The sequence below is a fragment of the Triticum aestivum genome, chromosome 1B (assembly GCF_018294505.1).
Source record: "Triticum aestivum cultivar Chinese Spring chromosome 1B, IWGSC CS RefSeq v2.1, whole genome shotgun sequence".
Classification (NCBI taxonomy): Eukaryota; Viridiplantae; Streptophyta; class Magnoliopsida; order Poales; family Poaceae; genus Triticum; species Triticum aestivum.
Window position 1 is genome coordinate 573,649,863 of NC_057795.1, and position 13,155 is coordinate 573,663,017.

Genomic DNA, 13,155 nt, shown 5'->3' on the forward strand with positions numbered 1-13,155 from the left:
CATAGACAAAACATAGTGTCCCTAGTATGCCTCTACTTGACTAGCTCGTTAATCAAAGATGGTTAAGTTTCCTAACCATAGACATGAGTTGTCACTTGATAAACGGGATCACATCATTAGAGAATGATGTGATGGGACAAGACCCATCCGGTAGCTTAGCATTATGATCATTACAGTTTTATTGCTAATGCTTTCTTCATGACTTATACATGTTCCTCAGACTATGAGATTATGCAACTCCCGAATACCGGAGGAACACCTTGTGTGCTATCTGATGACCCACAAGTATAGGGGATCTATCGTAGTCCTTTCGATAAGTAAGAGTGTTGAACCCAACGAGGAGCAGAAGAAAATGACAAGCGGTTTTCAGTAAGGTATTCTCTGCAAGCACTAAGATTATCGGTAACATATAGTTTTGTGATAAGGTAATTCGTAACGGGTGACAAGTAACAAAAGTAACAAGGTGCAGCAAGGTGGCTCGGTCCTTTTTGTAGCAAAGGACAAGCCTGGACAAACTCTTATATAAAGCAAAGCGCTTCCGAGGACACATGGAAATTATCGTCAAGCTAGTTTTCATCATGCTCATATGATTCGCGTTCATTACTTTGATAATTTGATATGTGGGTGGACCAGTGCTTGGGTACTGCCCTTCCTTGGACAAGCATCCCACTTATGATTAACCCCTCTCGCAAGCATCCACAACTATGAAAGAGAATTAAGGTAAACCTAACCATAGCATGAAACATTTGGATCCAAATCAGCCCCTTACGAAGCAACGCATAAACTATGGTTTAAGCTTCTGTCACTCTAGCAACCCATAATCTACTTATTACTTCCCAATGCCTTCCCCTAGGCCCAAACAATGGTGAAGTGCCATGTAGTCGACGTTCACATAACACCACTAGAGGAAAGACAACATACATCTCATCAAAATATCGAACGAATACCAAATTCACATGACTAACAAGACTTATCTCATGTCCTCAGGAACAAACGTAACTACTCACAAATCATATTCATGCTCATAATCAGAGGGGTATTAATATGCATAAAGGATCTGAACATATGATCTTCCACCGAATAAACCAACTAGCATCAACTACAAGGAGTAATCAACACTACTAGCAACCCACAGGTACCAATCTGAGGTTTTGAGATAAAGATCGGATACAAGAGATGAACTAGGGTTTGAGGGGAGATGGTGCTGGTGAAGATGTTGATGGAGATTGTGTTGGAAATATGCCCTAGAGGCAATAATAAAATGGTTATTATTGTATTTCCTTGTTCATGATAATTGTCTATTGTTCATCATATAATTGTATTAACTAGAAACCGTAATACATGTGTGAATACATAGACCACAACATGTCCCTAGTGAGCATCTAGTTGACTAGCTCGTTGATCAATAGATGGTTATGGTTTCCTGACCATGGACATTGGATGTCATTAATAACGGGATCACATCATTAGGAGAATGATGTGATGGACAAGACCCAATCCTAAGCATAGCACAAGATCGTGTAGTTCGTTTGCTAAGAGCTTTTCTAATGTCAAATATCATTTCCTTAGACCATGAGATTGTGCAACTCCCGGATACCGTAGGAATGCTTTGGGTGTACCAAACGTCACAACGTAACCGGATGGCTATAAAGGTACACTACATGTATCTCCAAAAGTGTCTGTTGGGTTGGCACGAATCGAGACTGGGATTTGTCACTTCGTATGACGGAGAGGTATCTCTGGTCCCACTCGGTAATGCATCATCATAATGAGCTGAATGTGACCAATGAGTTAGTCACGGGATCATGCGTTATGGAATAAGTAAAGAGACTTGCTCGTAACAAGATTAAACGGGGTATTGGGATACCGATGATTGAATCTCGGGCAAGTAACATGTCGATTGACAAAGGGAATTGTATACGGGATTGATTGAATCCCCGACACCGTGGTTCATCCGATGAGATCATCGTGTAACATGTGGGAGCCAACATGGGTATCCAGATCCCGCTGCTTGTTATTTTCCAAAGAGATGTCTCGGTCATGTCTGCATGATTCCCGAACCCGTAGGGTCTACACACTTAAGGTTCGGTGATGCTAGAGTTGTTATGGGAATTAGTATGTGGTTACCGAATGTTGTTCGGAGTCCTGGATGAGATCCCGGACTTCATGAGGAGTGCCTAAATGGTCCGTAGGTGAAGATTTATATATGGGAAGTCCAGTTTCAGTCACCGGAATGGTTTCGGGGGTTATCAGTATTGTACCGGGACCATCAAAAGGTGTCCGGAGGTCCACCGGGTGGGGCCACCTGTCCCGGGGGCTTAATGGGCTGAACATGGGAGGGAACCAGCCCCTAGTGGGCTGGTGCGCCCCCCAAGGGCCCAAGGCGCCTAGGGTTTGGAAACCCTAGGGGAGGGGGACGCCTCCACCTTGCTTAGGGTGCAAGTCTCCCCCTCCTGGCCGCCCCCCCTCTAGATGGGATCTAGAGGGGCCGGCCCCTTCTCCCCTTCACCATATAAATAGAGGGGGGTGGGAGGGCTGCTATACCTTTTCCCCTGGCGCAGCCCCTCCCTCCTCCAACTCTTTCCCCTCCTCCGTAGTGCTTGGCGAAGCCTTGCTGGAGAACCACGAGCTCCACCACCACCACGCCATCGTGTTGTCGGAGTTCTCCCTCAACTTCTCCTCTCCCCTTGCTGGATCAAGAAGGAGGAGACGTCCCTGGGCTGTACGTGTGTTGAACGCGGAGGCGCCGTCCTTCGGTGCTAGATTGGATCTTCCACGATTTGAATCGCCGCAAGTACGACTCCATCAACCGTGTTCTTGTAACGCTTCCGCTTAGCGATCTTCGAGGGTATGAAGATGCACTCCCTCTCTTTCTCTCTCATTGCTAGTATCTCCTAGATTGATCTTGGTGAGACGTAGGAAAATTTTGAATTATTACTACGTTCCCCAACAGCGGTATCAGAGCTAGGTCTATGCATAGATTCTATGCACGAGTAGAACACAAGTAGTTGTGGGCGTTGGTTTGTTCAATTTGCTTACCGTTACTAGTCCTATCTTGATTCGGGGACATTGTGGGATGAAGCGGCCCATACCGACCTTACACGTACGCTTACGTGAGACAGGTTCCACCGACTGACATGCACTTGATGCATAAGGTGGCTAGCGGGTGTCTGTCTCTCCCACCTTAGTCGGATCGAATTCGATGAAAAGGGTCCTTATGAAGGGTAAATGGCAACTGACATATCACCGTTATGGCTTTTGCGTAGGTAAGAAACGTTCTTGCTAGAAACCCATAGCAGCCACGTAAAACATGCAACAACAATTAGAGGACGTCTAACTTGTTTTTGCAGGGTATGCTATGTGATATGATATGGCCAAAAGAATGTGATGAATGATATATGTGATGTATGAGATTGATCATGTTCTTGTAATAGGAATCACGACTTGCATGTCGATGAGTATGACAACCGGCGGGAGCCATAGGAGTTGTCTTAATTTATTGTATGACCTGCATGTCAATGAAAAACACCATGTAATTACTTTACTTTATTGCTAACCGTTAGCCATAGTAGTAGAAGTAATAGTTGGCGAGACAACTTCATGGATACACGATGATGGAGATCATGGTGTCATGCTGGTGATGAAGGTGATCATGCCACGCTTCAAAGATGGAGATCAAAGGCGCAAGATGATAATGGCCATATCATGTCACTTTATGATTTGCATGTGATGTTTGTCATGTTTACATCTTATTTGCTTAGAACGACGGTAGCATAAATAAGATAATCCCTCACTAAAATTTCAAGAAAGTGTTCCCCCTAACTGTGCACCGTTGCGAAAGTTCGTTGCTTTGAAGCACCACGTGATGATCGGGTGTGATAGATTCTAACATTCGCATACAACGGGTGTAAGCCAGATTTACACATGCAAAACACTTAGGTTGACTTGATGAGTCTAGCATGTACAGTCATGGCCTTGGAACACAAGAGACCGAAAGGTCGAATATGAGCCGTATAGTAGATACGATCAACATGAAGATGTTCAATGATGGTGACTAGTCCGTCTCACGTGATGATCGGACACGGCCTAGTTGACTCGAATCATGTATCACTTAGATGACTAGAGGGATGTCTATCTGAGTGGGAGTTCATTAGATGAACTTAATTATCATGAACATAGTCAAAAGGACTTTGCAAATTATGTCGTAGCTTGTGCTTTAGTTCTATTGTTTTAGATATGTTCCTAGAGAAAATTTAGTTGAAAGTTGATAGTAGCAATTATGCGGACTGGGTCCGTAAACTGAGGATTGTCCTCATTGCTGCACAGAAGGATTATGTCCATAATGCACCGCTCGGTGTGTTGAACCTCGAACGTCATCTATGCATGTTGCGAACATCTGACATACACGTTTTGATGACTACATGATAGTTTGTTGTGTAATGCTAAAAGGTTTAGAATTTGAGGCACCGAAGACGGTTTTTTGAAACATCGCGGAACATATGAGATGTTCCAAGGGCTGAAATTGGGATTTCAGGCTCGTGCCCACATCAAGAGGTATGAGACCTCCGACAAGTTTCTTAGCCTACAAACTAAGGGAGAAAAGCTCAATCGTTGAGCATGTGCTCAGATTGTCTGAGTACTACAATCACTTGAACCGAGTGGGAGTTAATCTTCCAGATGAGATAGTGATGTTTCTCCAAAGTTATTGTCACCAAGCTACTAGAGCTTCGTGATGAACTATAACATATCAGGGATAGATATGATGATCCTTGAGCTATTCGCGATGTTTGACACTGCAAAAGTAGACATCAAATAGGAGCATCAATTGTTGATGGTTAGTAAAACCACTAGTTTCAAGAAGGGCAAGGGCAAGAAGGGATACTTCATGAAACGACAAATCAGCTGCTGCTCTAGTGAAGAAACCCAAGGTTGAACCCAAACCCGAGACTAAGTGCTTCTGTAATGAGGGGAACGGTCACTGAAGCAGAACTACCCTAAATACTTGGTAGATGAGAAGGCTGGCAAGGTCAACAGAAGTACATTGGATATACATTATATTAATGTGTACTTTACTAGTACTCCTAGTAGCACCAGAGTAATAGATACCGGTTCGGTTGCTAAGTGTTGGTAACTCGAAATAAAAGGCTACAGAATAAATGGAGACTAGCTAAAGGCAAGGTGACGATATGTGTTGGAAGTATTTCCAAGGTTGATGTTATCAAACATCGCACGCTCCCTCTACCATCGGGATTGGTCTTAAACCTAAATAATTATTATTTGGTGTTTGCGTTGAGCATAGACAAGATTGTATTATGTTTATCGCAATGCGGTTATTCATTTAAGGAGAATAACGGTTACTTTGTTTATTTGAATAATACCTTCAATGGTCTTGCACCTAAATGAATGGTTTATTGAATCTCGATCATAGTGATACACATGTTCATGCCAAAAGATATAAGATAGTAATGATAGTACCACCTACTTATGGCACTGCCATTTGAGTCATATTGGTATAAAACGCATGAAGAAGCTCCATGTTGATGGATCTTTGGACTCACTCGTTTTTGAAAAGTTTGAGACATGTGAACCATGTCTATTGGTATGTACGCATGAAGAAACTCCATGCAGATGGATCATTTGGACTCACTTGATTTTGAATCACTTGAGACATGCAAAATCATACCACATGGGCAAGATGACTGAAAAGCCTCGTTTTCAGTAAGATGGAACAAAAAGCAATTTGTTGGAATTAATACATTTTGATGTGTGAAGTCCAATGAGTGTTGAGGCACGCAGTGGATATCGTTATGTTCTTACTTCACAAATGATTTGAGTAGATGCTGAGTATATTTACTTGATGAAACACAAGTCTGAATTATTGAAAGGTTCAAGTAATTTCAGAGTGAAGTTGAAGATTGTCGTCACAAGAGGATAAAATGTCTATGATATGATCATAGAGATGAATATCTGAGTTGCGAGTTTGGTACACAATTAAGACATTGTGGAAATTGTTTCACAACTAATACCGCCTCGAACACCATCGTGTGATGGTGTGTCCGAACATCATAGATGCACCCTATATGATATGGGGCATACCATGATATCAAATTACCACTATCGTTCATGGGTTAGGCATTAGAGACAACCACATTCACTTTAAATAGAGCACCACATAATTCCGTTGAGATGACACCGTATGAACTATGGTTTAGAGAAACCGAAACTGTCATTTCTTAAAAGTTTTGGGCTGATACATCTCCAACGTATCTATAATTTTTGATTGTTCCATGCTATTATATTACCTATTTTGGATGTTTATGGGCTTTACTTTAAACTTTTATATCATTTCTGGGACTAACCTACTAACCGGAGGCCCAGCCCGAATTGCTGTTTTTTTTTGCCTATTTCAGTGTTTCGAAGAAAAGGAATATCAAACGGAGTCCAAACGCGATGAAACCTGTGGGAGCGATCTTTTTGGAACAAACGCAAACCAAGGGACTTGGAGTGGACGTCACGCAATGAGCGAGGCGGTCATGAGGGTGCCCGGCACGCCCTGTAAGGGTGGGTGCGCCCCCACCCTCGTGGGTCCCTCGAGCGTCCATCGACCTACTTCTTCCTCCTATATATATCTACGTACCCCGAAACCATCGAGGAGCACCACAAAACCCTAATTCCACCGCCGCAACCTTCTATATTCGTGAGATCCCATCTTGGAGCCTTCGTCGGCACTCTGCCGGAGGGGGAATCGACCATGGAGGGCCTCTCCATCACCACCAAGGCCTCTCCGATGAGTTGTGAGTAGTTTACCACAGACCTTTGGGTCCATAGTTATTTGCTAGATGGCTTCTTCTCTCTCTTTGATTCTCAATACAAAGTTCTCCTTCCTCTTCTTGGAGATCTATTCGATGTAACACTATTTTGCGGTGTGTTTGTCGAGATCCGATGAATTGTGGGTTTATGATCAAGTTTATCTATGAGAAATATTTGAATCTCCTCTGAATTTTTTTTATGTATGATTGGTTATCTTTGCAAGTCTCTTCGAATTATCAGTTTGGTTTGGCCTACTAGATTGATATTTCTTGCCATGGGAGAAGTGCTTAGCTTTGGGTTCAATCTTGCGGTGTCCTTTCCCAATGACAGCAGGGGCAGCAAGGGACATATTGTATTGTTGCCATCGAGGATAAAAAGATGGGGTTTATATCATATTGCATGAGTTTATCTCTCTACATCATGTCATCTTGCTTAATGCGTTACTCTATTCTTATGAACTTAATACTCTATATGCAGGCAGGAGTCGGTCGATGTGTGGAGTAATAGTAGTAGATGCAGAATCGTTTCGATCTACTTGTTACAGACATGATGCCTATATACATGATCATGCCTAGATATTCTCATAACTATGCACTTTTCTATCAATTGCTCGATAGTAATTTGTTCACCCACCATAATAATTATGCTATCTTGAGAGAAGCCACTAGTGAAACCTATGGCCCCCAGGTCTATCTTTTATCATAGAAGTTTTCCATCTACTTTTATTTGCATCTTTTACTTTCCAATCTATATCATAAAAATACCAAAAATATTTATCTTATCATATTATCTCTATTAGATCTCACTTTCGCAAGTTTCCATGAAGGGATTGACAACCCCTTTATCGCGTTGGTTGCGAGGTTCTTGTTTGTTTGTGTAGGTGCGTGGGACTTTTGAGGAGCCTCCTACTGGATTGATACCTTGGTTTTCAAAACTGAGGGAAATACTTACGCTACTTTGCTGCATCACCCTTTCCTCTTCAAGGGAAAAACCAACGCATGCTCAAGAGGTAGCAAGAAGGATTTTTGGCACCGTTGCCGGGGAGGTCTTCGCTCAAGTCAAGACATACCAAGTACCCATCACAAACTCATCTCCCTCGCATTACATTATTTGTCATTTGCCTCTCGTTTTCCTCTCCCCCACTTCACCCTTGCTGTTTTGTTCGCCCTCTCTTTCCCGTTCTCCTCTCTCTCTCGCTTGCCTTTTTTGTGTGCTCGTGTGTCAATTGCGTATCCCGTTATCATGGCTATTCCTCCTATCATCATTAATACTCCCGATCATGAAGTTCTTAATTTTAAACAAAGGGAGGGAGAAAATCTAAAAGATGCTTGGCATAGAATTTGTAATGCTTAAAATAGATCTACTAGGAAGCAATCTACTTCCGTTCTTCTTCGCAATTTTTATGTAGGCATTACTCCTTGGAATAGATACATTCTTGATACCATTACCGGTGAATTTTTTTTGGGTAGCCATACTTTTGATGCTTATAATGCCATGACAGATTTGTTCGGTCTACCGCCTCTTTTGGTTAACGGAACAGTTTTAACTTTAGAACACGTGATGCAAAGGCTTGAAATTATTGAAACTAAAGTTGCTACTGTGGAGTTGATTGAAAATTTGGATAAGAAGATTCACAACCAAATTACTCAATATGGATCTAAGGTTGGAGTTACTTTGAAAAGTTTTAAAGAGAAGGAATCTATAGTTAATGAAAGGATAGATCAAGATTCCACAAGAATCGGTGAACTTGAGGATATTATTACTAATTTAGGGTCTGCCTTCTCATCCATGAAAAATACTCCAACTCCTACAAAAATTTCTGAATTAATGTATGTTCCCAAAAATAAGGGTGAATCTTCTAGTAAGGAAAATGCGGATCTCAAATCAATAAGCATTCATTCCAATCTCTTTGCTTTTATTAAGGAACCTTTTGCTACAAACGATTATCTTGATTTTTTGCCTAAGAGTTTAATCATTACTAAAAAGAAAGAAACTCCTATGGGTTATAAGTGCTCTATTGAAGAATTGAATGTCAAAGATGACAATACCTAGATCTATTCTCGCTTTTATGCCTAGCTAGGGGCGTTAAACGATAGCGCTTGTTGGGAGGCAACCCGATTTTATTTTTGTTCCTTGCTTTTTGCTTCTGTTTAGTAATAAATAAATAATCTAGCCTCTGGTTAGATGTGTCTTTATGTTTTAGTTAGTGTTTGTGCCAAGTAGAACCTATAGGATAACCTTCGGTGATAGTTAATTTGATTCTGCTGAAAAACAGAAACTTTGCATGCACGATAAAAAAATCAATAAATCACAGAAACGTGATTTTGCATTGATTATTTTTTCTGTAGATCAATAGAGAAATTTCCTATGACGTCCTATTTTTTTTAGGATTTTTGGAGTTCCAGAAGTATTCGAAAGTTACAGATTGCTACACACAGTTCTGTTTTTGACAGATTCTGTTTTTCGTGTGTTGTTTGCTTATTTTGATGCATCTATGGCTAGTATCGGGGGGTATGAACCATAGATAAGTTGGAATAAAGTAGGTTTAACACCAATATAAAAAAATAATGAGTTCATTATAGTACCTTATGTGGTGGTTTTTCTTTCTTGCACTAACGGAGCTTATGAGATTTCCTGTTGAGTTTTGTGTTGTGAAGTTTTCAAGTTTTGGGTAAATATTTGATGGACTATGGAATAAGGAGTGGCAAGAACCTAAGCTTGGTGATGCCCATGGCACCCCAAGATATTCAAGGATGACCAAGAGCCTAATCTTGGGGATGCCCCGGAAGGCATGCCCTCTTTTGTCTTCGTCTATCGGTAACTTTACTTGGAGCTATATTTTTATTCGCCACATGATATGTGTTTTGCTTGGAGCATCTTGTATGATATGAGTCTTTGCTTTTTATATTACCACAATCATACTTGCTGTACACACCTTTTGGGATAAACCCACATGTTTTGGAATTTACTAGAATACTCTATGTGCTTCACTTATATCTTTTGAGCTAGATAATTTTTGCTCTAGTGCTTCACTTGTATCTTTTAGAGCACGGCGGTGGCTTAATTTTGTAGAAATTGTTGATCTCTTATACTTCACTTATATTATTTTGAGAGTCTTTTAGGACAGCATGGTATTTGCTATGGTTATAAAATTGGTCCTAGAATGATGAGCATTCAAGTTGGGTATAATAAAAACTATCATAGAAAGTGAATTGGATGCTATGATCAATTTGATGCTTGATAATTGTTTTGAGATATGAGGATGGTGATATTAGAGTCATGCTAGTTGGATAATTATGAATTTAAGGAATACTTGTGTTGAAGTTTGTGATTCCGTAGCATGCATGTATGGTGAACCGTTTTGTGATGAAGTTGGAGCATGATTTATTTATTGATTGTCTTCCTTATGAGTGGCGGTCGGGGACGAGCGATGGTATTTTCATACCAATCTATCCCCTAGGAGCATGCGCATAGTGCTTGGTTTTTGATTACTTGTATATTTTTGCAATAAGTATATGAGTTCTTTATGACTAATGTTGAGTCCATGGATTATACGCTCTCTCTCCCTTCCACCATTGCTAGCCTTTCTTGTGCCGCACAACTTTCACGGTACCATACACACACCATATACCTTCCTCAAAAAAGCCACCATACCTACCTATTATGGCATTTCCATAGTCATTCCGAGATATATTGCCATGCAACTTTCCACCATTCCGTTTATCATGACACGCATCATCATTGTCATATTGCTCTTGCATAATCATGTAGTTGACATCGTATTTGTGGCAAGGCCACCCTCATGATTTTCATACATGTCACTCTTGGTTCATTGCATATCCCGGTACACCACCGGAGGCATTCATATAGAGTCATATTTTGTTCTAAGTATCGAGTTGTAATCTTGAGTTGCAAGTAAATAAAAGTGTGATGATCTTCATTATTAGAGCATTGTCCCAAGTGAGGAAAGAATGATGGAAACTATGATTTCCCCACAAGTCGGGATGAGACTTTGGACTTTACAAAAAAAGAGAAAGGCCATATAAAAAAAAGAGAAATGCCAAATAAAAAAAGAGAGAAGGGACAATGCTACTGTCCTTTTACCACACTTGTGCTTCAAAGTAGCACCATGATCTTCATAATAGAGAGTCTACTATGTTGTTATTTTCATATACTAGTGGGAATTCTTCATTATAGAACTTGGATTGTATATTCCAATGATGGGCTTCCTCAAAACGCCCTAGGTCTTCGTGAGCAAGCAAGTTGGATGCACACCCACTTAGTTTCTTTTATTGAGCTTTCATACATTTATAGCTCTAGTGCATCCGTTGCATGGAAATCCCTACTCACTCACATTGATATCTATTAATGGGCTTCTTCATAGCTCGTTGATACGCCTAGTCGATGTGAGACTATCTTCCTCTTTTTTGTCTTCTCCACAACCACCATTCTATTCCACATATAGTGCTATGTCCATGGCTCACGCTCATGTATTGCGTGAAAGTTGTAAAAGTTTTAGAATACTAAAGTATGGAACAATTGCTTGGCTTGTCATCGGGGTTGTGCATGATTAAATACTTTGTATGATGAAGATAGAGCATAGCCAGACTATATGATATTGTAGGGATAACTTTCTTTAGCCATGATATTTTGAGAAGACATGATTACTTTGTTAGTATGCTTGAAGTATTATTGTTTATCATGTCAATATGAACTTTTATTTTGAATCATTTGGATCTGAAAATTCATGCCACAATAAAGAAAATTACATTGAGAATTATGCTAGGTAGCATTCCACATTAGAAATTCTGTTTTTATCATTTACCTACTCGAGGACGAGCTGGAATTAAGCTTGGGGATGCTTGATACGTCTCCAACGTATCTATAATTTTTGATTGTCCCATGCTATTATATTACCTGTTTTGGATGTTTATGGGCTTTAATTTACACTTTTATATCATTTTTGGGACTAACCTACTAACCGGAGGCCCAGCCCGAATTGCTGTTTTTTTGCCTATTTCAGTGTTTCGAAGAAAAGGAATATGAAACGGAGTCCAAACGCGATGAAACCCTCGGGAGCGATCTTTTTGGAACAAATGCAAACCAGGGGACTTGGAGTGGACGTCATGCAACGAGCGAGGCGGTCAGGAGGGTGCCCGGCGCGCCCTGTAAGGGTGGGCGCGCCCCCCACCCTCGTGGGCCCCTCGAGCGTCCACCGACCTACTTCTTCCTCTTATATATATCTACGTACCTAGAAACCATCCAAAAGCACCATGAAAACCTAATTCCACCGCCAGAACCTTCTGTATCTGCGAGATCCCATCTTGGAGCCTTCGCCGGCGCTCTGCCGTAGGGGGAATTGACCATGGAGGGCCTCTCCATCACCACCAAGGCCTCTCTGATGAGTTGTGAGTAGTTTACCACAGACCTTCGGGTCCATAGTTATTAGCTAGATGGCTTGTTCTCTCTCTTTGATTCTCAATACAAAGTTCTCCTTCCTCTTCTTGGAGATCTATTCGATGTAACTCTTTTTTGCCGTGTGTTTATCGAGATCCGATGAATTGTGGGTCTATGATCAAGTTTATCTATGAGAAATATGTGAATCTCCTCCGAATTCTTTTATGTATGATTGGTTATCTTCGCAAGTCTCTTTGAATTATCAGTTTGGTTTGGCCTACTAGATTGATCTTTCTTGCCATGGGAGAAGTGCTTAGCTTTGGGTTCAATCTTGCGGTGTCCTTTCCCAGTGAAAGCAGGGGCAGCAAGGCACGTAATGTATTGTTGCCATCAAGGATAAAAAGATGGGGTTTATATCATATTGCATGAGTTTATCCCTCTACATCATGTCATCTTGCTTAATGCGTTACTCTGTTCTTATGAACTTAATACTCTAGATGCAGGCAGGAGTCGGTCGATGTGTGGAGTAATAGTAGTAGATGCAGAATCGTTTCGATCTACTTGTTACGGACGTGATGCCTATATACATGATCATGCCTAGATATTCTCATAACTATGCACTTTTCTATCAATTTCCCGACAGTAATTTGTTCACCCACCGTAATAATTATGCTATCTTGAGAGAAGCCACTAGTGAAACCTATGGCCCCCAGGTCTATCTTTTATCATATAAGTTTTCCATCTACTTTTATTTGCATCTTTTACTTTCCAATCTATATCATAAAAATACCAAAAATATTTATCTTATCATATTATCTCTATCAGATCTCACTTTCGCAAGTTTCCGTGAAGGGATTGACAACCCCTTTATCGCGTTGGTTGTGAGGTTCTTGTTTGTTTGTGTAGGTGCATGGGACTTTTGAGGAGCCTCCTACTGGATTGATACCC